The 27,829-nt window shown below is 44.3% G+C and overlaps 1 pseudogene; it reads left to right on the forward strand.

Annotated features, from left to right (window-relative positions):
* Window positions 1-806: 806 nt before the first annotated feature.
* On the forward strand, window positions 807-20,444 carry LOC141102842 (toll-like receptor 7; annotated as a pseudogene).
* The last annotated feature ends 7,385 nt before the right edge of the window (window positions 20,445-27,829 follow it).

Raw genomic sequence — 27,829 nt, forward strand, 5'->3', positions numbered from 1 at the left:
GGGACATCCAAAAGCACTCCAACTAAAGGGTAGGGAACACAGCAAACAAACACCAACAATACCATGTAAGAAACAAGTCAAAAAGGCTTGACAGACTCAGAGAACAGATTGTAGCACCTTAAACTGGCATCAGAGGCGGCCTGAACATCTACCTGGTAGAACTTGCATGTGAACAGAAAACCAGGTGGCAGCCTTGCAAATCTAAGAAACAGAAGACCGATGCTGAAAAGTCCAGAAAGTATTAATGGACCTGCTAGAGGGCAACTTAACAGGGAAGGGAGGAACCCTATTTTTATACCAGAGGCTCATATGATGTCTTGTCTGATCCACCTAGCAATGGTGAAGCAAAAAGGAGGGAGCCTACCTGGGGAACCTTTTGATAGACAAAGAGGTAATCTGATTGCCTAAAGAGGCTGTAATTAAGAAATAGACTCCCAGAGAGTGTATCATGTCAAGACAGTGGAGGGGCATGTCCTTCCTGGAAATGATACAATGGGCCCAAACATCTGAGATTCCCTGATACCAGAAGGTCAAATAGGCCGACAGATGCCCCCTCCCTGGTTTTGTGCCCTACCCTTGTATGAGCAGTCTATTCTCTCTCACAGCGCAGACTGCACATGCAAGGGTAGGGAATGAAATAGATGTCTTCAAACTCCGGGCTGGATACAAAGGATCAGACCTACCCTGGCTTAAACCTCTATTAAGTTCATACCCCAGAAGGGGTCTGCAGGGACAAGGCTCCACTCCTGGAACACTGCAGTCCTAGACCTGCATAGCACTCTTTGGCTAACTCAACATAATAAGCCATGTGCCAAGGTAAGTCCCCACACAGGAACCAGTGACCAAAGTGACATTGCATGCCTGCCCCACATTTTCATCCGGGTGGGGCGTGGCTACAGTCCCCCAAGGCACAACTGAGAAGTAAATCTAAGGGGACATTGTGTCTGGTGTCCTGAAGAGCTCAGTCTATTTAATGCTTAGTGAAAGGACTTTGCGTGGATGTCCAAGGAAAAAAGATTAATCTCCTCAAAGTGTTACTACAAAGCTCAGTCCATCAACAGCCTGTGTAATGACTTGGCTCAGAGTTCTAGAGAGTTCAGTGTCCTCAAATTGTTACTAAGGGTTACTGAAGTATCCCACCAGTACCCACTAGTCCTTTTTAGAGCATCAAGAAAAGCACACCCCCAGACTGGTTAATGAGTTTGAAGAATGATCGGAATTGTGTGCCTGGCTGCAAGGAAACTACTGGGAAAAGGGATCCGGGCATCTATTTAGCAACTCCTACGGGGGTATAGCACTACCTGTACTACAAAGCTACTTATACTAGTTAATTTAAAAATAGTTAATATTTGAAAAAAAATAATACATAGCTGCAAAGTTTGGTGTTTTAAACCTTCCTGGAGTTTAGTTTTAAGGTGATATTGCCAAGTCATTATGTAATAACTTATAACAACCCAATTTCTCTCACCTTCGGTAAGAACTACAGCACTGTATACGTTTCCACGCTTTGCCTTGTTGAGCCAATAACGCAGAACTGATGAAGTCACCTGTCATTGAGTGGAATTATGAGTAATATAGAGTATAAAAGTATGATTTGGACACAACACAAATAGCTTGTAGAACTGAAAAGAGAATTTCAGAGTGTGGAACCAACAGCTCCATTTCTGATCTACGCACCATCGTGATGGCAGCTGATTTGGAAAGAATGGTGAGTTCTCCTCTCAGCTTCATGTATTGATAGAGATATATAGTATCAGCCATAATGCCTCCTCTACCTGCAGAGCTTGTATGTAGTCATTGCATATCATGGAACACCTGCAGGACCAAATGTGGTCTGGTTCAAGAAGTATGTGCCAAATATGTAGAGCAGCTATTCTCAACCAGGGTTCCGTTCCAGAGGTTGGTAGGGGTTCTTTGAGCTGTAGCTGATGAACCACCTTTTTGATGGTGCCTACAGAGTTCAAGGTTCAGCATCACTTAGCAAAGCCAGCAGCGTGAAACCAAATATCTTTGCTGTCTTTAAGGGTGGCATTCTGAGCACCACTTTATGTGGGACATTCCTCCTATTGGCCACCAGTATAAGGGGCATTGTTCCCATTGACCCCTGATAAATTGGTTTTAGTGAGGGTTCCTCGAGACCTGAAAATTATTTTTGGGGTTCCTCTCGGGTTAAAAGGTTGAGAAAGGCTGATGTAGAGTGACTAGAATGAAGGTCAAGCTCAGAAACCTCTAGCTGTATGTTTGCTTCAGCAAGGAGATGACGGTCACCCAATCCCCACATTAATAGATAGCAGATGGCAGCAGGCACCCCATTTAGCTAGCTGTGTTGATTGGCTGGTGGTTTTTGTGTGCAGATCTGGTTTGGGTTGGTGTAAATACTCGGGAGTTCTAAACTTCATGTTCATCTCACAATCATACAAAAACAGCAACGGTCTGAACTGAACTGAACCTTGATTCTAGTCCAATATGTGCAAATTAATATTTGATTAGATGGAAATTTTCATTCGCCATCTTTCAGTCTGCCCTTACCAAACTGGCTAACATGGTTTTAACAGATTCGTTGATGAATCATTTCACACACAAAGATAGATCATACAACGTATGCCTTATGACTGAATATTGAAATGGGTAAATTTATACACCAACCAAATACTTCACCGTCCTGCTCAGCCCTTATGTATATCCACCTCCACTTCCATACATGGAGAATGGCAGCTCGAAGACCAATATAAATGTATTGCTATAACTAAGGATGAGGCATGAATCCATCACTGCCATGGGTTCAGGGAGAACCCTGTGTGGTCTCCATTCCCAAGAAATTTATGCTGCACCAAGTGTAACACTACCCCCCCCCCGTAGGAGCTGCTGGTGAATAGTTCCCCTATTCTTGCACAGGCAACAAGTATTTTCCTCTCGCATCCAGGCACAAGAAACAGTCTTTGAGCTTGTTTTGTTTTTGTCATTTTATTAGGGGTGATAACTTGGATGGGTTAAAGAGGTTATGGGATGCTCAACTTGACTAAAAACGGTAGATGCGGACAAGTTCTTCCCTATGTACAAAAATCCTGGACTGTTCTCCCTCCTGGCCTCCAATAGTCTTTGGTGATCAAAAAGCTTGATTTGTTGTAGCCGTATTAGTGCAATTGTGACAGAGACGGACAGTACTCAATTTTCTCTGTGATCAAAAAGCAAAAGCCCCATTGAGGACTAGAAATTCTCAGTCGCCTTTAGGAAAATAAGTGAGTGACAGAAGTTCCGCGCTTAGGAAATAAATAAAACGGGACTGCTGCCCCCCTTTTAAAGTGAAAATCACCGAAGTGAAATCCAAGCTAAAAAATTGTTCTAAACAGGGGAATTGGCGCTGTCCTAGTATGTATGTATGTATGAGTGATAGTTCTTCTAAAGTGTACAAAACGAAGTATTAGCTTATAAACAAAAGTGTCATAAATATCAAAAGAAAATTAATGTGCAACAAAAAATATTAGATTATGAATGAATCACCTGTGAGATGCAATAGGAAGAAAGTGCAAAGCATTCTAAAGTGCATATGAAATCGCATATACAAAAATTATATAAATCATAAATATCAATATCTTAAAGGTGATCCCTCTATATCAAAGTGCTTAGGGAACCAAATCCGATAAAATTAATATATTTGATGATCCGCATAGACAATAAATTCATATAGAGTGAAAACCTGAAAAGGTTAAAAAATTAAAAGTGTAGAAAAACCTCTGTAAGTGTGCAAACACAGTTCAATGAAGGCGATCAAAGTAAAACACTTCAAAAGTGTATAAACACAAAAAATGGATAAAAAACAATCAATAATTGAATACTTTGGAAAAAAAGAGAAATTTTCAAAAACAGTTCTAAAAGTGTGTCCCACTGGTGAAGGAGAAAAATAGTCACAGCTTTCAACCGTTGGTGTTCCGACCTTCACTGCACCCCCACTCGTGTGTGCACTTACCGGACTGCCTAACCCCTGCAGGGGTAATAGGCAAATGCAGACAGTCCTGCGATGGCAACAATGGAAAGCGGTCCTCCGTTCAAGGGTGCTATATCCTCCTCTGGCGTGTAGTCAATCCCAGTGATAGGTATCCGTGTGAAGTGAAAACAGAAAACACTTCATAGCGTGAATCCATAAAAGATGGGAATTTTATTGAAAATCCATAAAAATAAATATAAAAATACAATCCATAATTTGGGACTCGAAAACAAAACTGAAAATACTGTGTAGATAGCCGGCTAACAGCCGAAGGGCAGCGTGGTGAGGCGTGCGTTCCACCGCCCGACAGCTGAAAGCGGAACTAACACAAGCTGGAAGAGAGCGGTGCTGACGTGTGCGTATCAACGAGGCCACGCCTTACGCGTTTCGTCATCAAGACGTCATCTGAGGCGCGGCCATCTTGGTGCTCCACACGTCTAAATAGGGAAACGGAGGTGCCATTCTAGCCAATCGGATGCTTGAGAGCCGCCCCTTTGTCTCCCCATACGAAACCATCCAAATTGCTGGTCTGGCGCCATCATGTGATAGAAATATATAATGGTTTTTGGGCGCCTCCGTTTAACAAAGAAAGATGTAACATGAAAATAATAAGAGTAAGTCTGAGGTGTTGCCACCTCATATCAGATGCATTTGATATTACATATCCCAACATTGTGTGACTCCAAATACAAAAGGGGAACAATACACAGATAAGTGAGGGAATTAGAGTATAAATAAAAGTGATATTGAGAACGTGTTAAGATGATATTGTGTTAATATATTATAATGTTGTAAAAAATAGAATGGGGGGCCTCAAAAAAATCCTATTAATATGTATAAACAAATCAAAAGGGTGTAATATGCCAAAAAGATTTTTGGTTGGGGGCCGCAATAAAAATGCATGTAGAAATATACATCTATTACTGTAAATCCACAAAAAATACATAAAGATACATATATAATTTAGGCCTACATAGAAAATATCTCAATTCATAATCAAGGCCTATGGAATAAAAAATATTTTAAAAGAGGGGGTCAAAAAATCTACATCCATAAAATTAATGGCCTAGTATACTAATCTGTGATATTAATTGGATTCATAATAAAATCTATGTAAAGAATTGGGAGGAGAAAACAACCTAATCCCTAGTAGGAGTAGATCAAGGGCTTATATATTAATTCATATTAATAGATTCATAATACATATATGATAAAGGCCTACATAGAAGATGCCTCAATTCATAATCAAGGCCTGTGGAATATTAAAAATATATTTAAAAAATATTTTAAAAAGGGGATCAAAAAATCTACATACATAAAATTAATTAAAGGCCTTTATTCTAATCTATGGTGCTAATTGGATTCATAATGACCAACTCTATGTAAAGAAATGGGAGGAAAAAAATGGGAGGAAAAAAAATGGGAGGAAAAAACAACATAATCACTAGTGTGAGTAAATCAAGGGCCTATATTAATTCATTTGGAGGGGTACAGTATGGGCCATATAAAGTGCAGAGACTCACGTACTACTAAAAATAGTGGAATTGTAGATGAGAATGTCTACCCCAGGGATCGATCACAAAGTGGTGGATAGAAAACTTATACAGAAAATGAACAAGACTGGTCAAAAAAAGGGGAAACCCTTAAAAATTGGACAAGAAACAGTTAAGATCTATCTCTACATTCAAACCCCTGGGGACAAGGCAATCTAAACGATGTATCCACCTCGTTTCGTTTTGTGATATCAGTATCCTCTTACTACCCCCCCTCCAGTGATTTTTTATGGTATCTATCCCATAAAAGATGAGGCCTGACGGGTCCCTGTGGTGAAATTCATCGAAGTGTCTGGAGAGGTTGTGTTTGGGGAACCCTTTTTTAATGTTATTAATGTGTTCCCTAATCCGTACACAAAGGGGTCTAGTAGTCCTGCCCACATATTGCAGCCGGCAGGGGCATTCAATAATATAGGTTACGTGGGTGGTATTGCAAGTGACCAATTCCCTAATCTCATATTCCTTGCCACTCCTGGACTTAAACGATGTTCTTTTTTTGGGTTGTCTTTTACTGACACGGCAGGCCAAACATTTTTGACATCTATAAAATCCCTTCATATCAGAGAACAATTTCACGTTCTTGGGGGGATCAATAACATTATGGACCAGGTGGTTTCTGAGGGTAGGTGCCCTCCTATATATAAACCTGGGTTTTTTTGTCAGCAAATTTCCAAGAGTTCTATCAGATTTTAGGATCGGCCAATACTTCCTTACAATGTGCTCGATAGATCTGTACTGTTTATTAAACCCTGTAACAAAGGAGACATCTACTGGAGATCTTCTCTTCCTGTTACCTGCTGTTAGCAGGGAATTCCGGTCACATTCCTGTATCTCATTTCTTATGTTAGCCAGGACCTCTGGATCATACCCCTTGTCTGTAAATTTCTTGATCAGGGTGTCCGTCTGCTTTCGGTAATCTTCAATATTATCGCAGTTCCTCCGTATTCTCAAGAGCTGCCCCTTGGGTATATTCTTTTTCCATTTTGGGTGGTGGCAGCTCGAGGTGGGTATATACCCATTGCGATCAGTAGATTTGAAAAAAGTTCTTGTTGCCAACTCTCCCCCCTGTTTGAAAATCTGTAGGTCTAAGTATTCAATCGAGTCACAATCTATCTTACCAGTGAAAGAGATCCCGTATACATTTCTATTGAGATCATCCAAGAACCTCCCAAAGGAGTCGGAGTCCCCTTGCCACACGATAATTATATCGTCAATATACCGTCGGTAAAACTTTATCTCGGGACTCCTGCTGTTATAAATGTAGCGTTCTTCAAATAAATCCATAAATAAATTCGCCACACTCGGCGCATACTTGGCGCCCATAGCAACCCCCTTTTTCTGTACATAAAAATCTTTTTGGTACCAGAAGTAGTTACTCCCCATTGCAAGTTCCAGACCTTCCAGGATAAATTGTATTTGTTCATGTTTGAGGTCCGAACCCTCATATAGGGCTTTCTCAACCTCTCTTAGACCATCCTTCTGTGTGATACTGGTATACAAAGAATTAACATCAATTGTTGCCAGAAGACAGTGTTCAATTCCAGTGACCGTTCTCAATTCGTTAATGAGCTGAGTGCTATCCCTGAGGTAAGATTTGCCCTTTGTTACTAATGGTTTTAGGAATTGATCAATGTATTCTCCTAGTCTCGAAAACAGAGAATCCAATCCATTAATAATAGGTCTACCCGGTGGTTTATCCAACCGCTTATGTATTTTGGGCAGATAATATATGACAGGAGTTTTTGTGGCGTCCGGAACCAGGTACCTAGCTTCTTTTTTGTTCAAAATGCCCATATCACCACCTTTTTTCACCAATCTTTTTAGACTTCTTAGGTATTGGGATTTGGGGTTGCTTTTTAATTTTTTATAGGTGTTTTCAACTCCCAGTAGGTTCCTCATTTCCTCTTCATATTCCTCTTTTTTCAAGATCACGAGACCACCTCCCTTATCAGCAGGTCTTATTACTACCTCTTTCCTTTTACCAATGTCCTTGATCGTCTTCCAAATCTGGGAACTCTGGGAGGATACTGATATCACAAAACGAAACAAGGTGGATACATCGTTTAGATTGCCTTGTCCCCAGGGGTTTGAATGTAGAGATAGATCTTAACTGTTTCTTGTCCAATTTTTAAGGGTTTCCCCTTTTTTTGACCAGTCTTGTTCATTTTCTGTATAAGTTTTCTATCCACCACTTTGTGATCGATCCCTGGGGTAGACATTCTCATCTACAATTCCACTATTTTTAGTAGTACGTGAGTCTCTGCACTTTATATGGCCCATACTGTACCCCTCCAAATGAATTAATATAGGCCCTTGATTTACTCACACTAGTGATTATGTTGTTTTTTCCTCCCATTTTTTTTCCTCCCATTTTTTTCCTCCCATTTCTTTACATAGAGTTGGTCATTATGAATCCAATTAGCACCATAGATTAGAATAAAGGCCTTTAATTAATTTTATGTATGTAGATTTTTTGATCCCCTTTTTAAAATATTTTTTAAATATATTTTTAATATTCCACAGGCCTTGATTATGAATTGAGGCATCTTCTATGTAGGCCTTTATCATATATGTATTATGAATCTATTAATATGAATTAATATATAAGCCCTTGATCTACTCCTACTAGGGATTAGGTTGTTTTCTCCTCCCAATTCTTTACATAGATTTTATTATGAATCCAATTAATATCACAGATTAGTATACTAGGCCATTAATTTTATGGATGTAGATTTTTTGACCCCCTTTTTTAAAATATTTTTTATTCCATAGGCCTTGATTATGAATTGAGATATTTTCTATGTAGGCCTAAATTATATATGTATCTTTATGTATTTTTTGTGGATTTACAGTAATAGATGTATATTTCTACATGCATTTTTATTGCGGCCCCCAACCAAAAATCTTTTTGGCATATTACACCCTTTTGATTTGTTTATACATATTAATAGGATTTTTTTGAGGCCCCCCATTCTATTTTTTACAACATTATAATATATTAACACAATATCATCTTAACACGTTCTCAATATCACTTTTATTTATACTCTAATTCCCTCACTTATCTGTGTATTGTTCCCCTTTTGTATTTGGAGTCACACAATGTTGGGATATGTAATATCAAATGCATCTGATATGAGGTGGCAACACCTCAGACTTACTCTTATTATTTTCATGTTACATCTTTCTTTGTTAAACGGAGGCGCCCAAAAACCATTATATATTTCTATCACATGATGGCGCCAGACCAGCAATTTGGATGGTTTCGTATGGGGAGACAAAGGGGCGGCTCTCAAGCATCCGATTGGCTAGAATGGCACCTCCGTTTCCCTATTTAGACGTGTGGAGCACCAAGATGGCCGCGCCTCAGATGACGTCTTGATGACGAAACGCGTAAGGCGTGGCCTCGTTGATACGCACACGTCAGCACCGCTCTCTTCCAGCTTGTGTTAGTTCCGCTTTCAGCTGTCGGGCGGTGGAACGCACGCCTCACCACGCTGCCCTTCGGCTGTTAGCCGGCTATCTACACAGTATTTTCAGTTTTGTTTTCGAGTCCCAAATTATGGATTGTATTTTTATATTTATTTTTATGGATTTTCAATAAAATTCCCATCTTTTATGGATTCACGCTATGAAGTGTTTTCTGTTTTCACTTCACACGGATACCTATCACTGGGATTGACTACACGCCAGAGGAGGATATAGCACCCTTGAACGGAGGACCGCTTTCCATTGTTGCCATCGCAGGACTGTCTGCATTTGCCTATTACCCCTGCAGGGGTTAGGCAGTCCGGTAAGTGCACACACGAGTGGGGGTGCAGTGAAGGTCGGAACACCAACGGTTGAAAGCTGTGACTATTTTTCTCCTTCACCAGTGGGACACACTTTTAGAACTGTTTTTGAAAATTTCTCTTTTTTTCCAAAGTATTCAATTATTGATTGTTTTTTATCCATTTTTTGTGTTTATACACTTTTGAAGTGTTTTACTTTGATCGCCTTCATTGAACTGTGTTTGCACACTTACAGAGGTTTTTCTACACTTTTAATTTTTTAACCTTTTCAGGTTTTCACTCTATATGAATTTATTGTCTATGCGGATCATCAAATATATTAATTTTATCGGATTTGGTTCCCTAAGCACTTTGATATAGAGGGATCACCTTTAAGATATTGATATTTATGATTTATATAATTTTTGTATATGCGATTTCATATGCAGTTTAGAATGCTTTGCACTTTCTTCCTATTGCATCTCACAGGTGATTCACTCATAATCTAATATTTTTTGTTGCACATTAATTTTCTTTTGATATTTATGACACTTTTGTTTATAAGCTAATACTTCGTTTTGTACACTTTAGAAGAACTATCACTCATACATACATACTAGGACAGCGCCAATTCCCCTGTTTAGAACAATTTTTTAGCCTTTAGGAAAATAGCATGGTGTGGTGTAAGCTAGACATGTGCACTGGCAAAAAATGTGTTTGTTTTCGTTTCACTCTTTTTTTGCTTTTTTCGGAAATTCGAAAATTCGGATTTTCAAATTTCCGAATTTTCAAATTTACGAATTTCGAATTTACGAATTTTCAAATTTTCAAATTTACAAATTTCGGAATTTCCGAATTTTCAAATTTTCAAATTTACGAATTTTCGAGTTTCAAATATCCAAATTTTCGGATTTCGAATTTCCGAAATTCCGAATTCGAAAATTCGGAAATTTGAAAATTTGAGCATTCGAAAATCTGAAAAAACGAGAAAATCTGAAAAATTCGAAATAATAACTAGCTAATAATAACAAGCTATTAAATTGAACGTAACGAATACAAATATATCTGAAGTTACGAAATTTCCGAAATAACGAATGCCACATCTAAACAAATGGAATGGAACAAATTAATAATAAATAATTATAAAAAGGTTTTATTACTGTTATTGTTATTTATTATTATTAGATCGTTACGTTCCATTAGTTTAGATACCGCATTCGTTATTTCAGATGATTCGTAACTTCAGATAAATTCGTACTCATTGCATTAACTAACCGCTAAATTTAAAAGGAAATTCCAATACCTATAATTTAATAGTTATTATTAGTTAGTTATTTCAGATTTTCGGGTTTTCCAATTTTAGGATTTTCATTCTTTTGAAATTTCAGATTTTCATTCTTATTTTCGGATTTGTAAATTTTCACATTTTTAAATTTTCAAATTTCTGACATTTTGAATTTCCTAATTTCGAATTTCCGAAATTTTGAATTTCCGAACTTACGAATTTCTGAAATTTCGAATTTCTGAAATTTCGAATTTTGCAATTTTCCAATTTCCCGAAATTTTCCAATTTCTGACATTTCCCAATTTCCGAAATTTCCAATTTCTAAAATTTAGAATTTTCCAATTTCCGAAATTTCGAATTTCCAAATTCTGAATTTCGGAAATTCAAAATTTCTGAAATGTAGAATTTCCGAGAATTCAAAATTCGGAAATTTGAAATTTCGGAAATTCAAAATGGCAGAAATGGAAAAATTCAGAAATTCATAAATTTCGGAATTAACGAATTTGTCAAATTAAAAAACGAATTCGAAACTACACGAATTGCACATGTCTAGTGTAAGCTGCATTCAGGAGTATCTACAACTCCTCCGTAGAAACTGCTCCCAGCTCTACTGCCAGCAGGAACTACCAGCCCTCCTGGCTGCTTATCCACCAGCCCACCTGGCTGCCCCAAAGATCTCCCAGGGCAAGGGATGGGAAGGGTTAAGTACAGCGCTGTCCGCCTGAAAGCTTGCTACATGTGGCAGTCTCTCACCTTGTGAATCTCCGGGTGCGCTCACATACTCACACTGTCCTCCTTGCTTCCTGCTGCTCCTCAGGCAAGATTCCTTTCAAACTCCACTGCTGTCAAGATCTTCCCGAACCAGCCCGAGCCCAGCCTGGAGGCAGAGGCCCTCAGACCCAGGGGTCCCTCCTAGGCCACCAACAGTCTCCTCAGCACTCCATCTTCCACCCGACTCCCCTGCTGGCATGGCTCTGCCATATTTTAAGGGCTGACTCAGCCACCCTGTCAGGACATTCTGCCTGGGGATTCTTGGCCAAGTTTCCATAAAGTGTTACTAAACCCGGTTATATGAAAACAGTTCATCATGGTCACCCAGACAACAGGATTCTTCAATGTGGACGGCTTCACTTTGGCGCCCACAGCTCCGCTCTGGCCTTAGTCCTCAGGCCGTTGCACTGCCTCTTGCAGTCACACATGTTCTGGCCGCCTCCTGCAGCCCCTCTGACTCCTGGAGACCTCCCATCTCTCTTGGTGTGGAGTAGTTTCCAACTGGGAGCCATGAGGTCTTCCCATACCCTCATCGTAAGAGCTCACCTGAGCACACACCCTGCTGGTCATCTGCAAAATCTGGACACAGGGTTGGAGATCCCGTCCCACCCAAGACACTATGGAATCTCCAAACTACAGAGCCCCATGCCGGAGTACCAAAACCTGGAGAAAGCTGCGAAATGTGAGTATTCTCCAGTCCACATCTATGCTCTGCAGTCTTGCACCGAGCAAATGTGCAAACCCTGTGTCCCCCAAACTACCAATTTTGCTGTGACAGCATCTCCTACTGTCACAATATATTAAAAAGTAGGGGTCCCAACACTGAACCTTGGGGTACACCACTGATCGGGGCTGGCCCAAGACATTGTGCTGCCTGGGTTCAAGAATGAAATGCCCACCAAAAGGCCTCCACATCCATTATATTATCATCATGATAATTAAAACCTAAAATTAAATTTATCAGGAAGTCAGATTTTCATGCAACAGCACCCCTATTTCACATCAGGAGTCCCCCCTTAACATCCTTAACATCAGGAGCTCCATACTTTAGCATCAGGAACCCTCTTTCACATCATGAGCCCCCTAATTAACATCAAGAGTCTTTTACATCAGAAGTCCCCCTTTAACATCAGAGTCCCTCTTTACATCAACAGCCTCCTACTGAACATCAGGGGTCTCCCTTTACATCAGAATTCTCCCCTTCACATTTGGCCATTTAAACCAGGAGCTCCCCTCACATACCTTACACAGCAGCTGGTCTTGCACTCCACTATCTTTATGCCATGGAACCTATCAGAAACCCTGGAACTGCAGCCAATTAGGAAAGGTCTGTCATTACCACATGACGGTATCAGAATTTTCTGATTGGCTGCAGTTCCAAGCTATCTGATTGGGTACACATTATCACAATGACAGCCTAACATACTGAACTGCAGGATCGGCTGTTAGGAGAACAGTGAGTGGTGCAGCAAGGTCATGCAGGTGGTGCTGCATGAACTGTTCAGTACCCAGGGGTGTTCATACAGGGGGTCACAGGGGTCGTGATTGTGACCTGACCCCTGGCATAAAGCAAGGTCCATAAAGACAAGGATGAGCGAGTTTGGGATGGAGGAACTTGACTGGCCTGCACAGAGTCCTGACCCCAACACCTGTGGGATGAATTAGAGCGGAGACTTCGAGGCCAGGCCTTCTCGTCCAACATCCATGCCTGACCTCACAAATACACTTCTGGAAGAATGGTCAAACATTCCCATAGACACACTCCTAAACCTTGTGGACGGCCTTCCCAGAAGAGTTGAAGCTGTTATAGCTGCAAAGGGCGGAGCCAACTCAATATTGAACCCTACGGACTAAGACTGGGATGTCATTAACGTTCATGTGTGTGTAAAGGCAGGCGTCCCAATACTTTTGGTAATATAGTGTATATTACATATACTTTAACCAGGTTATAGTATAACTAGTATTAGTTAGCCACATTATACTGGACTTGTTCTGTGATATTGAAGACTTTTCACAGCTTGCCCAAGCTGCTTACTCATCTCTAATGAGTGTCGGGAGCATACCCCGGCACCGGGTAAATCGGTCATCTTAACCGCTTGCCGACCGGCTAACGCAGATATACTGCGGCAGAAGGGCACGTACAGGCAGAATCACGTACCTGTACGTTGCCCTTTAAGAGCCAGCTTGCGGGCGGCGCCCACCCGCCGTGTGCTCCATGAGTCGGATCGCGGGTCCCGCAGACTCGATGTCTGCGAGGATACCTGCGATCGTCTCACAGAGAGGAAGAAACGGGGAAATGCTGATATAAACAAGCATCTCCCCGTTCTGCCTAGTGACAGGACCCTGATCACTGATCCCTGTAATCAGGAGCGGTGATCAGTGTCGTGTCACACGTAGCCCCTCCCCCCCACAGTTAGAATCACTCCCTAGGACACACTTAACCCCTTCACTGCCCCCTAGTGGTTAACCCCTTCCCTGCCAGTCACATTTACACAATAATCAATGAATTTTTAATCGCACTGATCGATGTATAAATGTGAATGGTCCCAAAATAGCGCCAAAAGTGTCCGATCTGTCCACCATAACGTCGCAGTCACAATAAAAATCGTTGATCGCCGCTGTTACTAGTAAAAAAAAATTATTTATAAAAATACCATAAAACTATCCCCTATTTTGTAGACGCTATAACTTTTGCACAAACCAATCAATAAACGCTTATTGCGATTTTTTTTTACCAAAAATATGTAGAAGAATACATATCGGCCTAAACTGAGGAGAAAACATTTTTTTTATATATTTTTGGGGGATATTTATTATAGCAAAAAGTAAAAAATAATGCGTTTTTTTTTCAGAATTGTCGCTATTTTTTTGTTTATAGCACAAAAAATAAAAACCGCAGAGGTGATCAAATACTACCAAAAGAAAGCTCTATTTGTGGGAAAAAAAGGACTTCAACTTTGTTTGGGAGCAATGTCGCACGATCGCGCAATTGTCAGTTAAAGCAACGCAGTGCCGAATCCCAAAAAGCGCTCTGGTCTTTTGCCAGCCAAATGGTCCGGGGCTGAAGTGGTTAAAGAAGTTGTGAAGTCAGGTTTTCTATCTTAATGCATTCTATGCATTAGAATAAAAAGCCTTCTGTGTGCAGCAGCCCCCGTCCCCCCAATACGTATCGGAGCCCCATCTCTGTCCTCGAGTGTCTCGGCCATCCGGGACTCTCCCTCTTGATCGGCTGAGACACAGCAGCGGCGCCATTGGCTCCCACTGCTGTCGATCAAACTCAGTTAGCCAATCTAGAGAGAGAGTGGGCGGAGCCGAACTGCAGCTCCATGTCTGAATGGACACATGGAGCTTCAGCTCGGCTCGGGTGCCCCCATTGCAAGCTGCTTGCTGTGGGGGGGCACTCAACAGGAGGGAGGGGCCAGGACAGCCGAAGAGGCAAAATCACTGCAACAGAGCAGGTAAGTATAACATGTTTGATAATTTTAGAGAAAAAAAAAAAACGAGACTTTACAATCACTTCAATCCAATCGCCATGGAATGAGTCAACACCGACGTCACTTTCCAAAAACATGAAGGGAAATGGGAAAGTTTGAGAAACTTCCTTCTTCTAATTAAAAATATTTTACTTCTGCGTTTAGAAAAGTTATTATTTTAATTAGAAATGATAACTTCCCAAAATGCTGAATGGTAAACGGTGCTCTTGAAATAAAGTGGCTTTATGGGCTCTTTTTCCCCCTAAAATAACAAACATGTTATTCTTACTTGCTCTGTGCCATGGTATGGCACAGAGCAGCCCCGATCCTCCTCTTCTGGGGTCCCCAATTGACTGCCTAGGCTCCTCCTCTTCTGTGTCGGCCCCCCATAGCAAGCCTTGGTATTGTGAGATGTGTGGGCTTGATTCCAAGCTGGGCTGTGTATGCCTATTGACACACACACTCACACAGGATGGCCCCCTCCTCACTGAATTTGACTGACAGCAGCAGGAGCCAATGGCTCCCGCTGCTGCCAGTCAGATCCTATGTGAATAGGGAGAGAGGACTGCAGTCAGGCACAGCGCTGGATCCATCCAGGGGGGAAGGTAAGTGTTTAGAGGGGGAGGGGGGCACAGCAAGACCGGAAACATTTTTTACCTTAATGCAGGTGTCAGCGTGCATTAACACTGTAGGTCCGCAGTACATTGTGGGCGGGCGGCTCGTAAAGGAACAGCGACGTACCCACAGCTGACCCCTCTGTGACCAGACATTGTGGTTGATTTTGTCAGCAGGTCCCGGCTCGTGGCTGGGACCTGCTGATTCGCAGTGTCCAATCACAGCCCAGACCCCGGGGTTGACAAACAACACAGGGCTCTGTATAAAAGGGAAAGATCTCTTTGTTTCTTCTCCCTACAAAGAACAGAGAAGGAGCAAATAGACCTTTAGTAAAAAGCAGCACATAACACACACACATTAACACTAGTTAGGTACACACTTACATAGTTAGTCAGGTTGACACAAGTCCATCTAGTTCAACCAATAAAAAAATAAAAATAAAAAAACAACCATACAATCCCACATACAATATCCTATAACCACAGTTGATCCAGAGGAAGGCGAAAAAAACCCCGGCAAAGCATGATCCAATTTTCTCCAGCAGGGGAAACAATTCCTTCCTGATCCCCCCCGAGAGGCAATCGGATATTTCCTGGATCAACTTTACCTTTTAAAGTTTAGTATCAAGTTTTAATATGTACACCTAGGAAAGAATCCAGGCCTTTTTTTTTTAGCAATCTACTGAGCTGGCCAGAACCACCTCTGGAGGGAGTCTATTCCACATTTTCACAGCTCTTACTGTGAAGAAACCTTTCCATATTTGGAGATTACATTTTTTTTCCTCTAGATGTTAAGAGTGCCCCCTTGTCCTCTGTAAAGACCTTAAAGTGAATAACTCAACACCAAGTTCACTATATGGACCCCTTATGTATTTGTACATGGTGATTAAATCCCCCCTTAATCTCCTCTTCTCAAGAGGGAAAAGATTCAGTTCCTCTAATCTTTCCTCATAGCTGAGCTCCTCCATGCCTCTTATCAGTTTGGTTGCCCTTCTCTGCACTTTCTCCAGTTCCCCGATATCCTTTTTGAGAACTGGAGCCAAAAACTGAACTGCATATTCCAGATGAGGCCTTACTAATGATTTGTACGGGGGGGGGGGGGGATTATATCTCTCTCTGGAGTCCATACCTCTCTTAATACAAGAAAGGACTTGTGTTTTGCAATCCCTGCCAAAACAACAGTGCCTTACAGCTTGGGCCTGGAGCTTTTGACTGCTTCACCAACGTCTCCGAACTCAACCTCAGAGGAAACTCACTTCCCACCATGAACAATTCTCTGTTTGAAAAGTTGAGCAGCTTGACCCATTTGGATTTAATCTGATAATTTGTTAGATTTAGAGAAAGAGAGAAAGAGTTTTTTTCCTCAAAGTTAACAAAAGGTGCGAACCCTTGACTTAGATTTTACCTTTCAACCAAATAGAATGTATGAGAAATTGGTTATAAACCCCAGTGCCACTGCCATGAGGTCTCCCAAGAAGATCTCCCTAAGTGGGCACTTCTTCAACATTCTAGATTCCATCAGCATTCAATCTCTGCTCACATTGCCAAAGAAGAAGGAAATTTACCTCAGAACAAACTTTATCCTACAGACCAACCTGAGCATGCTTTTGTTAAACAAGAACATTCACAAAGTTGATTTGGCGGGAAATTTAATCTCTTTTCAACAAAGCTGCGAAAAAAAAAAAGGATTATTTCTCAACTTCCTTTCTCAGTCAACAAGGAGATTATGTTGATGGCTGGGTGGACCTTCAACATGACACAAACATAAAATAAAAGGGATACTACAAAAGAAAGTCCAAACTGCTGGCATTATAACTGGTCAGTTGACTTATCATTTAATAATCTGATGGCTCTCCACTCAGATAACTTTGCGGGAATGAAAGACATCAAAAGCCTGGGCATTAGATACAACTACTACATCAACCAACGTCTGTCTGGTAATCAGTTTGGGCACCTGAAGTCTCTACAACATTTGGATCTCTTGTACAACAGATTTGACTTGTACTATTACTTGGCTTTTAGAGAACTACCAAACCTCAGGATATTAAATCTGGCCCATAATGAGTATCAGTTCATGCTAAGAGGTGTAAACCACGGGCTCAATTTCCTTGAGAATCTCACCAGTCTGATTGAACTGAACCTGAACAACAACATGATTGGCTTGCGTATAACAGAAGAGCTTAAGAACCCCTCACTGGAGAGACTTTTTTTCAGGCATAACGAGTTGATGAATGTGTGGCAATATGATAGACATACATTACTCTGTTTACTAACTTTACCGGTCTGAAGTTACTGAACATCAGCTACAATAGCCTAGTGGTCATCCCAAGTAATGTGTTGGAATAGTCACTCTCATCCTCTCTCACAATAATCTGTATTCCTTCCACTGGGAGAAGATCGCCCCGGCTAGTCAATCTTACCCACCTGGATCTCAGGCATAACTCCCTGAAATCTCTTAATAGCAACATGACCTTCCCATCTCCTTACTCGCCTTCTCCTCCAAACTTCTTGAAAGACTGGTCTACAACTGACTAAGTGACCATCTGACCATGAATAAACTTCTTGATCCCCTTCAGTCTGGATTTCGCCCTCAACACTCCACGGAAACTGCTCTCCTTAAACTCTCAAATGACCTACTAACGGCTAAAACCAGTGGACACTATTCTGTACTACTTCTCCTGGATCTCTCTGCTGCCTTTGACACAGTGGACCACCCCCTCCTCCTCAATAAACTCCACTCCTTTGGTCTCTGTGACTGTACTCTTCACTGGTTCTCATCCTACCTATCCCACCGCTCCTTCAGTGTCACTTACAACTCTACTTCCTCCTCTCCTCTTCCTTTCTCCGTTGGGGTCCCCCAAGGTTCTGTTTTTGGACCTCTCCTTTTCTCAATCTACACCACCTCCCTGGGTCAGTTGATTGCCTCCCACGGCTTTAAATATCATCTCTATGCTGATGACACCCAAATCTATCTCTCCACCCCCCAGCTCTCTCCATCTGTCTCCTCACGCATTACCAACTTACTAGCAGACATATCAGCCCGGATGTCACATCACTTCCTCAAACTCAACCTATCCAAAACCAAGTTCATGATATTTCCTCCCTCAGGTGCCACTTCCCCTGATTTCTCTGTCAATATCAATGGCTCATCTATCAACCCATCTCCCCATGCCAAGGTCCTAGGTGTAATCCTGGACTCTGAGCTAACCTTTCGGCCCCACATTCTATCACTATCCAAAATTTGCCCCTCAACCTCCAACATCTCCAAAATACGCCCCTTCCTAACCAATGTCACCACAAAGCTTCTAATCCACTCCCTGGTCATCTCCCGCCTCGACTACTGCAACTCCCTCCTCATTGACTTACCTCTAAATAGGCTATCCCCACTTCAGTCCATCATGAACGCTGCTGCCAGACTCATCCACCTCACAAACCGCTCAGCGTTTGCTATACCCCTCTGCCAATCCCTCCATTGGCTGCCACTCAGCCACCAAATTAAATTCAAGATACTAACTATAACTTACAAAGCCATCCACAACCTGGCCCCCAGCTACATCTCTAACCTAGTCTCAAAATACCAACCTAATCGTTCTCTTCGCTCCTCCCAAGACCTCCTGCTCTCAAACTCCCTTGTCACCTCATCCCATGCTCGCCTTCAGGACTTCTCCAGAGCCTCTCCCATCCTCTGGAATGCTCTACCTCAATCTGTCCGATTTTCTCCTACTTTATCCACTTTCAGACGATCCCTGAAAACTCATCTCTTCAGAGAAGCCTATCTGGCCCCCACCTAACAACTGTACATTTATCTTCTCAATCAGTACATCGTCCACAGTTATTACTTCTTGTATCTATTGACCTTCCCTCTTAGATTGTAAGCTCTAATGAGCAGGGCCCTCTGATTCCTACTGTATTAAAGTGTATTGCATTTGTACTGTCTACCCTCAAGTTGTAAAGCGCTACGTAAACTGTTGACGCTATATAAATCCTGTATGATAAAATAATAATAATGACCACCATCAGAAGCAAACTCACCTACTTAAATCTGAAACCTAACAAAATTACATCTGTAAACAAAGAATTTTCTTTTTTGAATCGTATCTGGAGCTCAAGTCCTTGTACCTAGGTGGAAACCGGATTCAAGCCATAGACGTGAATAGTTTCCCAAAGAAGCTCCCCCAAACTTTACAATACTTACACGTGCAGAAAAACCGATTTGACTACCTGTCACACTAGTTGGTTCACAAATTTCCTGATGGAGACAAAGATCTCAGTGTCCGGCCTTGCCACCAAAATGAGATGCGATTCACCGGACAGTATGAGAGGTAAGCTGCTACTCTCTATGAACCCGCACTCGTATCAAGACTTGTATGGTCAAACTTTTTTTTCTTCTGGTGATTGCCTGGTTGGTGGTTACCCTAACCTTGAAGCTTTTTTCGTGGTACCTGAGTCAGGTGGTTTTGGCATCCATCAGACCTTATTCAAAGCTACCAGACAGTCAATGGAGGAGTATGATGCCTTCTTTGTGTTTAATACAAAGGATGATGCCATAACTGACTGGGTCTACCATGAGCTTCTGGTGCAGTTGGGATGTCATGAAATGGGCAGTTTCAACTTATGCTTGGAAGATAGAGATTGGCTAGCTGGAAAATCGAGCATCGAGAACCTTTATGATGCCATATATAAAAGCAAGAGAACAGTTTTCATTCTTGACTGTGAAGAATTTAGTACTGGTGTCCTCTGCCATGCCTTCTTAATATACCATCAAAGGCTACTGGATGAGAAGAAGGATGTGGTGGTTCTGGTGATTTTTGCTCACAAGATTATAATGTCTCCATATTTACTGACCAGGAGAAGGATTTGCCCAAAAACGTTCATGATCTGGCCAAAGAACCCCAAAGCACACAGCTACTTCTGGCACCCCCTTCGGGTCCTCCTAAAATAAGACAGTCAACGCTACTATGCCCCTCGTCTCCACAAACAGTTAACTCAGTAATAGCTCCTATTTCCAGCTTTATCTAAGCAACTCCTCAAGTGAAATGTACAAGATGTGAACCACTGATAGAGTTTAAGTTTTTTATCTTAGTTTTTAATCCTGCTTTAGACACCTTTTAAACTGGAAAAATGTATGTTTGAGATAAATGTGCCAATCTAACCAAATCTAATCTAATATAAAGATTGTGTCTTACTTGCTTCCCTCTGAAAGATTCCAACAATTTATTACACCCAAAAGATCCAAGATTTTCCTAAAATCAAATTATCTTCAAAGAGCTAAATATTTTGTTTTCTATTTAATAAATTATATTTTTATTTTGTCATAAAAAAACTGTTTTGCTCTAATTTGTTTAAGAGATTATTCAATTTCAGCCGTGCCACTCACAAGTTACCACTGCAGAAAAGAAGAGCATTACAAAGTGAAATTCCCATTAAGCCTCAGGAAACCCGGTGTCGGTGGGGAATGGTATTTTAGTTTTGGGGCCATTGCTTATGGCTTAATGATGGTTGTGTACCTGTCTGTGGCAGTACTGTTACTGCTACTTTGTAGCACTGTGCTTCTGAAACTTTTCTACAGCATAGCTTAACTAAAGTGTTAAAAAACACTATGTAGGCAAGCCACACACTTCAGATAAGGCAAAGTTCTTTTATATGGGTCCTTGTTAAAATACAGCACAAACAGGCAAACGGTCTTTGACACAGATATATGGAAGTATTTCGGTTTTGAGTGGTGGAACATTGTACACTATTGCATTTGCCGGCTGTGTTACCAGCGTTTCCTAAGAAGAGGTATCCGGGATGAGGTAGCACCTCACCCCAGCTCCACGTCTCCATTCCGAAACACCAGAGGATTGGCAATAACTCAGGAGCCTTCCCTGATATTGTTCCTACTCCTCAAGAACCTTTCCCTACGCTTTTCACTCTCTCTCACGTGCGGCACTAGAAGTTCACCAAAAGTGACATGGATTCCCTTAATTAAAAGGTTCCCTCACTCAAAATGGTTGCGGAAGTCTCTCAAGAATTCAGTGTCCAATCAGACCACTTCTTCTCTCAAGACACTGTATGGAAGCCCCCAAGGGTTCAATTTCCCTAAGAGACTCGCCTTCCTAGGTGCAGTTAGCCTTCAGGTTGGAAGTGAGTCGTTTTTATCTTTTTTATACAAAATTTACTTGGAATAATGCCCAAGGCTGGTGCGCCCTCTCTTCATTTATCTTTCTAGGGAAGGCTAACTGTACCTGCCTACATGACGGTCAATTAGAAAAATGCTACTTACATTGTGGTCATTGGGAAGATTCCACCGCCTTTCCTGCAGATAGCTAAAAAGATCATTGTGAATGAATGGTAACTGATTTGAGAAGCAGAAGATGCTCATCGCTCAAAGAACCCCTAACAGCCTCTGGAGGAACCCTCGGATTCCACAGAACCCTGGTTGGGAAAGGCTGACCTAAACCATTCTATTTCAAATTACCGTATATACTCGAGTATAAGCCGACCCGAATATAAGCCGAGGCACCTAATTTTACCACAAAAAACTGGGAAAACTTATTGACTCGAGTATAAGTCTAGGATGAGAATTGCGCAGCTACTGTAAGTGGAAAAGAGGGTCAACAATGCCCATTTGCAGCCTCACTGTGCCCATTTGCAGCCATAGGTCCCCCAAACTTCAAACTTGGTAGTTCAGGGTTCCTAGATGCCCCCTAGCTGCAGCCAAAATTTGGGGTCTCTTGACCCAAAGAGTCCCGAAATGACATTGCTGCAGATGGACACAGTTGACCGAATTTGGGGCCCCGTATCTCAGGGCCACTTGGTGCTAGGAACCCCACATTTGATGTGCCAACCCAGTGGAACTAGTACTACAACATAACCAAAACTGGGGTCCCTAGCACCAAGTGGCCCCAAGATACGGGGCCCCAAAGTTGGTTTAGAAAATGTCAAGCACTTTTCTGCAGCAGAGAATGACATTTTCCGAACCGACTTTGGGGCCCCGTATCTCAGGGCCACTTGGTGCTAGGAACCCCAGCTTTGGATATGTTGGAGTGCTAGTTCCATTGGGTTTGGGGTTCCCAGCACCAAGTGGCCCCGATATGTCAGTCTGGGCATCAGGCACATCAGGTCAGACAGCGGGCACATAAGGGCAGACAGCGGGCTCCGGGTCATCGAGCTGGGTGGCAGGCTTCGGGTCATGGAGCTGGGCGGCACGCTCCGGTTAATCGAGCTGGGCGGCAGGCTCCGGGTCATCGAGCTGGGGGGCAGGCTCCGGGTCATCGAGCTGGGGGGCAGCCTCCGGGTCATCGAGCTGGGGGGAAGCCTCCGGGTCAGCGAGCTGGGGGGCAGGCTTCGGGTCAGCGAGCTGGGCGGCAGGCTCCGGGTCAGTGAGCTGGGCGGCAGGCTCCGGAGCAGCGAGCTGGGCGGCAGGCTTCGGGTTAGCGAGCTGGGCGGCAGGCTCCGGGTCAGCGAGCTGGGCGGCAGGCTCCGGGTCACTGAGCCGGGCGGCAGACACTGGAACATCAGGCCGAGCAGTGAGCACCGTAACGGCAGGCTGGGCAACAGGCACCAGCTCAGCAAGCTGAGTAACGGGCCCCGGCCCAATGGGCTGGGTAACGAGCCCCAGATGAGTGAGCTGGACGCCGGGAACTGGCTCAGAAAGCCGGATGACAGACACTGGCATGGCAGGCTGAGACACGGGCACCGAAACTTCAGGCTGAGACTGGGACACCGGGTCTTCAGGCTGGAACATCGGATCTTCAGATTGGGACGCCGGGACTTCAGACTGGGACGCCGGGACTTCAGATTGGGACGCCGGGACTCCAGACTGGGACAACGGGACTTCAAGCGGGGACACCGGGACTTCAAGCGGGGACACAGGCACATCAAGCTGGGCAGCAGGCATGGGTACATCAAGCTGGCAGCAGGCACGGGCACTTGAAGCTGGGCAGCAGGCACGAGCACTTCAAGCTGAGCAGCAGGCACGGGCATTTCCAGCTGGGCAGCAGGCACTGCCACCTCAAGCTGGGCAGCAGGCACGGGCAAATCAGGCTGGGCAGCAGACAGTGGCACATCAGGCTGGGCAGCAGACAGGAACACATCGGGCTGGGCAGCATACAGAGGCTCATCAGGCTGGGCAGCAGACAGGAATACATCAGGATGGGCAGCAGACAGGAATACATCAGGCTGGGCAGCAGACAGGAACACATCAGGCTGGGCAGCAGACAGGAATACATCAGGCTGGGCAGCAGACAGAGGCACATCAGGCTGGGCAGCAGACAGGAATACATCAGGCTGGGCAGCAGACAGAGGCACATCAGGCTGGGCAGCAGACAGGAATACATCAGGCTGGGCAGCAGACAGGGATACATCAGGCTGGGCAGCTAACACTGGCACAACAGGCTGAACAGCAGGCACATCAGACTGGTTGGCGGGTATTGAAACAATCGGACGGGAAGGCAGGCACCGAGACATCAGACTGGACAGCGGGCACTGGTACGTCAGGTTGGAGTGGATTAGCTGGTGCGGAGGCAGGTTGGGTTACTGGCAGGATCAAACGGGTAGGAAAGAACTTCCGTCTCTTTTTAGGTTTAGCTACTGAAGTCCTATAGGTAATTGCAGGATTGTAGGTAGGGGATGAAGCAGACTGGAGAGGAGGGTTGGAATATGGCAGGGAAGAGGTAACAGTAGCTGGGGTAAGTTCTTGAGGGATTGCAGGCAGCCGAGAAGAGGCAGGTGGGTTAAAGGCAGGATAAGTGCAGGGGTTAGAAACTGGGCATTGATATTTGGTGGGAAGCAGGGTGTACTGAGCTGCGACTGAGGTTGCCATGGGTGAAGGGGAAAAAGAGATTTAGGCTGGCAGGTGTCTGATGGCAGAGGTGGTTAGTTGTGGGTTGGCTGGGGCTGACTGCAGCCTATCAGACCATGCTAAGAGTAATGGTTGCACAAACTGTAGTTCACATTCTGCCTGTCTGACCTGGGACTGAACAGACTCAACGCACTCTGTGATCACTTGTTGTGAGCAGGCTAAGTAGTGTTCACAAAAGTACGTGGGGTCATCTTCCAAAAGCCATAGGTCAGCAGCTGGGGGAAAAGAAGACGAACAGGACAGGGAGAGGATGGATCACAGGAGGGACGGGTACAGGTACAAGGCTCAGGGTCCAGGGTTCAGGTAACAGACAGGAACAGGATCAGGTGCAGGTGCAGATGCAGATGAAGACCTTCACAGGGTCAGGGCGCAAGGGAAGAAACCAAGGCAAACGTAAGTGTTTGCCGGGTATTTATAGGCCTGTAATTGGTCTCAAGTGACACCTGATTGTAGGAGGTGCTGTCTGCTCCACACTGCCAGGATCCATCCACTGGTGGACGCCAGTACTGCAGCCAAAAGATGACATAACATCAGCAGAGAAAAGCTCTCCTGACAGTTCCAAACTGCCAGGAGACACCTGCTGGTGGACCTCAGTACTGCATGCCAAATGACAGATATTACCAGAGGATGGAACTTTTCCTGACATTACCTTTGCTGGAAGTTCACTCCAAGCACCAACTACTTCTTGGCAAAAAAAAGAGATGATTTCTGGATTACCAATAAAATCCTTTCAGGACATAGGCTCCTCCCTTCTCCTTTTCATGATCTCCCTTTGGCCTGCTACAAAACTGAGGATTGCTTGGGTGGTGGGATGGGGTTGGGTGATATGTAGGGGATATCCCAGCAGCTTTGTTTGGCACTGTCCAAGAAATAGATTTTACTGGTACGTAAAAAAAAAAAAAAATTCTTAGTCATACAGTACAGGGCACAGGATTTTTGGCTCATAGACCATGGGACATTCAAAAGCAGTCCAACTGAGGGGAAGGTAACCCAGCAAACAAACACCAACAATGCCATGTAAGAGACAAGTCAGGAAAGGTATGACAGGCTAAGAGAGGAGCTTTTAGCCCCTAATGTCTAAAATTGGCACCAGAGGCGGCCTGAACATCGATCTGGTAGAACTTATGTGTGAACAGAAGACCAGGTGCCAAATATGAGGAACAGTTGGCTGATGCTGCAAAGCCTACAAAGCACGAATGGACCTGCTAGAATGCACCTCAACAAGGAAGAACCCTATTCTTTAGACCAGGCTTTACTAAATGGCGGACCGCGGTTCTGATTTGGAGCGAGTCAGTGTCCCATCTGGACCGCCACTTAGGAGCCGCTTCTTTCCCCTATCCTTTGCCACTGTCCTTCTCACAGCAGATTGGAGAGCGGGAGGCAGGACAGTAATGGATGGAGAGCGGGAGGCAGGACAGTAATGGATGGAGAGCGGGAGGCAGGACAGTAATGGATGAAGAGCGGGAGGCAGGACAGTAATGGATGGAGAGCGGGAGGCAGGACAGTAATAGATGGAGAGCGGGAGGCAGGACAGTAATGGATGGAGAGCGGGAGGCAGGACAGTAATGGATGGAGAGCGGGAGGCAGGACAGTAATAGATGGAGAGCGGGAGGCAGGACAGTAATGGATGGAGAGCGGGAGGCAGGACAGTAATGGATGGAGAGCGGGAGGCAGGACAGTAATGGATGGAGAGCGGGAGGCAGGACAGTAATGGATGAAGAGCGGGAGGCAGGACAGCAATGGATTGAGAGCGGGAGGCAGGACAGTAATGGATGGAGAGCGGGAGGCAGGACAGTAATGGATGGAGAGAGGGAGGCAGGACAGTAATGGATGGAGAGCGGGAGGCAGGACAGTAATGGATGGAGAGTGGGAGGCAGGACAGTAATGGATGGAGAGTGGGAGGCAGGACAGTAATGGATGGAGAGCGGGAGGCACATCAGCACTGGAAGGAGGGTGGAGGAGGTGCCTGAATTAACTTTCCAGATTAACCAGCAGGTGATTAGTTGGTAGGACACTAATATGAAATGTTAACTCAGGTAGTTCCTGCTCTCCATCCATTGGTTCTGTGCCTCTCACTCTCTGCTCTGTGTACCTTTGTTGTGTAAGGTAGGAGGATGGGGGAAGGGCAGAGGACCAGACTTTGAGGGATCAGAGGATGATGTAAAGGTGCAGAGAGCACTACTGTGGGGGGGGGGGGGGGGTATAAAGAGGGAGCACTACTGTGGGGGGTGGGGGTGTAAAGGGAAAGAGAACACTACTGGGGGGGGTTCAATAGGGGCAGAGAGTATTACTGTGGGGGTGTAAAGGGAAAGAGAACACTACTGTGGGGGGGGATGTAAAGGAAAAGAGAACACTACTGTGGGGGGGGGGGATGTAAAGGGAAAGAGAACACTAGTGTGGGGGGGGGATACAATAGGGGCAGAGAGTATTACTGTGGGGGGTGGGGAGATGTAAAGGGGAAGAGAACATTACTGGGGGGGTGATGTAAAGGGAGGCAGTGCTGTGGTTAGTGATGTAAAGGGGGCAAAGGTCACTACTGTGAAAGGGTGGTGGGGTGATGTGAACGGGTCAGAGGAGGACACTATTGTGGGGACAGGGTGATATGAAGGGGGGAGTGTCCTCCACGGGAGGACACTACTGTGGGGAGTGCTTTGATTGGGTGCAGAGGAAAATGCTGTGGGGAGGGGGGTGATGTGAAGGAGGGCAGTGGGTACTGCTGAGGAGGGGGTGTTGATGTGAAGGGGACAGAGGGGCTGGAAACTACTATGGGGGGGGAGATGTGAAGGGGGCAGTGCTGTTGGGGGCACTGGACACTACTGTGGGGATTGATGTAAAAGGGGGAAGGTTTTTGCAGTGGGGGGGGGTGATGTTGAAGGAGGGCAGAGGACACTGCTAAGGAGGGGCTGTTGATGTGAAGGGGGGCAGAGGGGCAGGAAACAGAGGGGCAGGAAACACTACTGTGGGGGGTGATGTGAAGGGGGCAGTGCTGTGAAGAGGGACAGAGGACACCACTTTGGGGGAGGGTGTGATGTTAAAGGGGGAAAGGACATTACTGTGGGGGGGTGTAATACAAAGGAGGGCAGAGGACACTGCTGAGGAGGGGTGATGATGTGAAGGGGGGCAGAGCGGCAGTAAACGATACTGTAGGGAGGGAGTGATGTGCAGGGGGGCAGTTATGTGACAGAGGCGGGGGGGGAGAAATTATTGTGGGATGGGGTGATGCAAAGGAGGGCAGAGGACACCGCTGAGGAGGGGGTGTTCATGTATAGGGGGCAGAGGCAAGAAACACTACTTGGGGGGGGGGGGGGGTAATGTGAAGGGGGCAGTGCTGTGATGGGATTGTGCATAGGCGTGCGCAGGGGGTGTGCCGGGTGTGCCTTGGCACACTCTAATCACTCTGTGCGTTGCAAACTTCCCCTACGGCCAAGGCTTCCCCCTCCTCTCCTCTCAGCTCTCCCGGGGGATGTTTCAGGATGGAGAGCGGGGAAAGAGATAATCAATATGTCATTTACTGGCCCCTTCCCTTTCTAAAT

This window comes from Aquarana catesbeiana, linkage group LG07 (genome assembly GCF_042186555.1).
Source record: "Aquarana catesbeiana isolate 2022-GZ linkage group LG07, ASM4218655v1, whole genome shotgun sequence".
Lineage (NCBI taxonomy): Eukaryota > Metazoa > Chordata > Amphibia > Anura > Ranidae > Aquarana > Aquarana catesbeiana.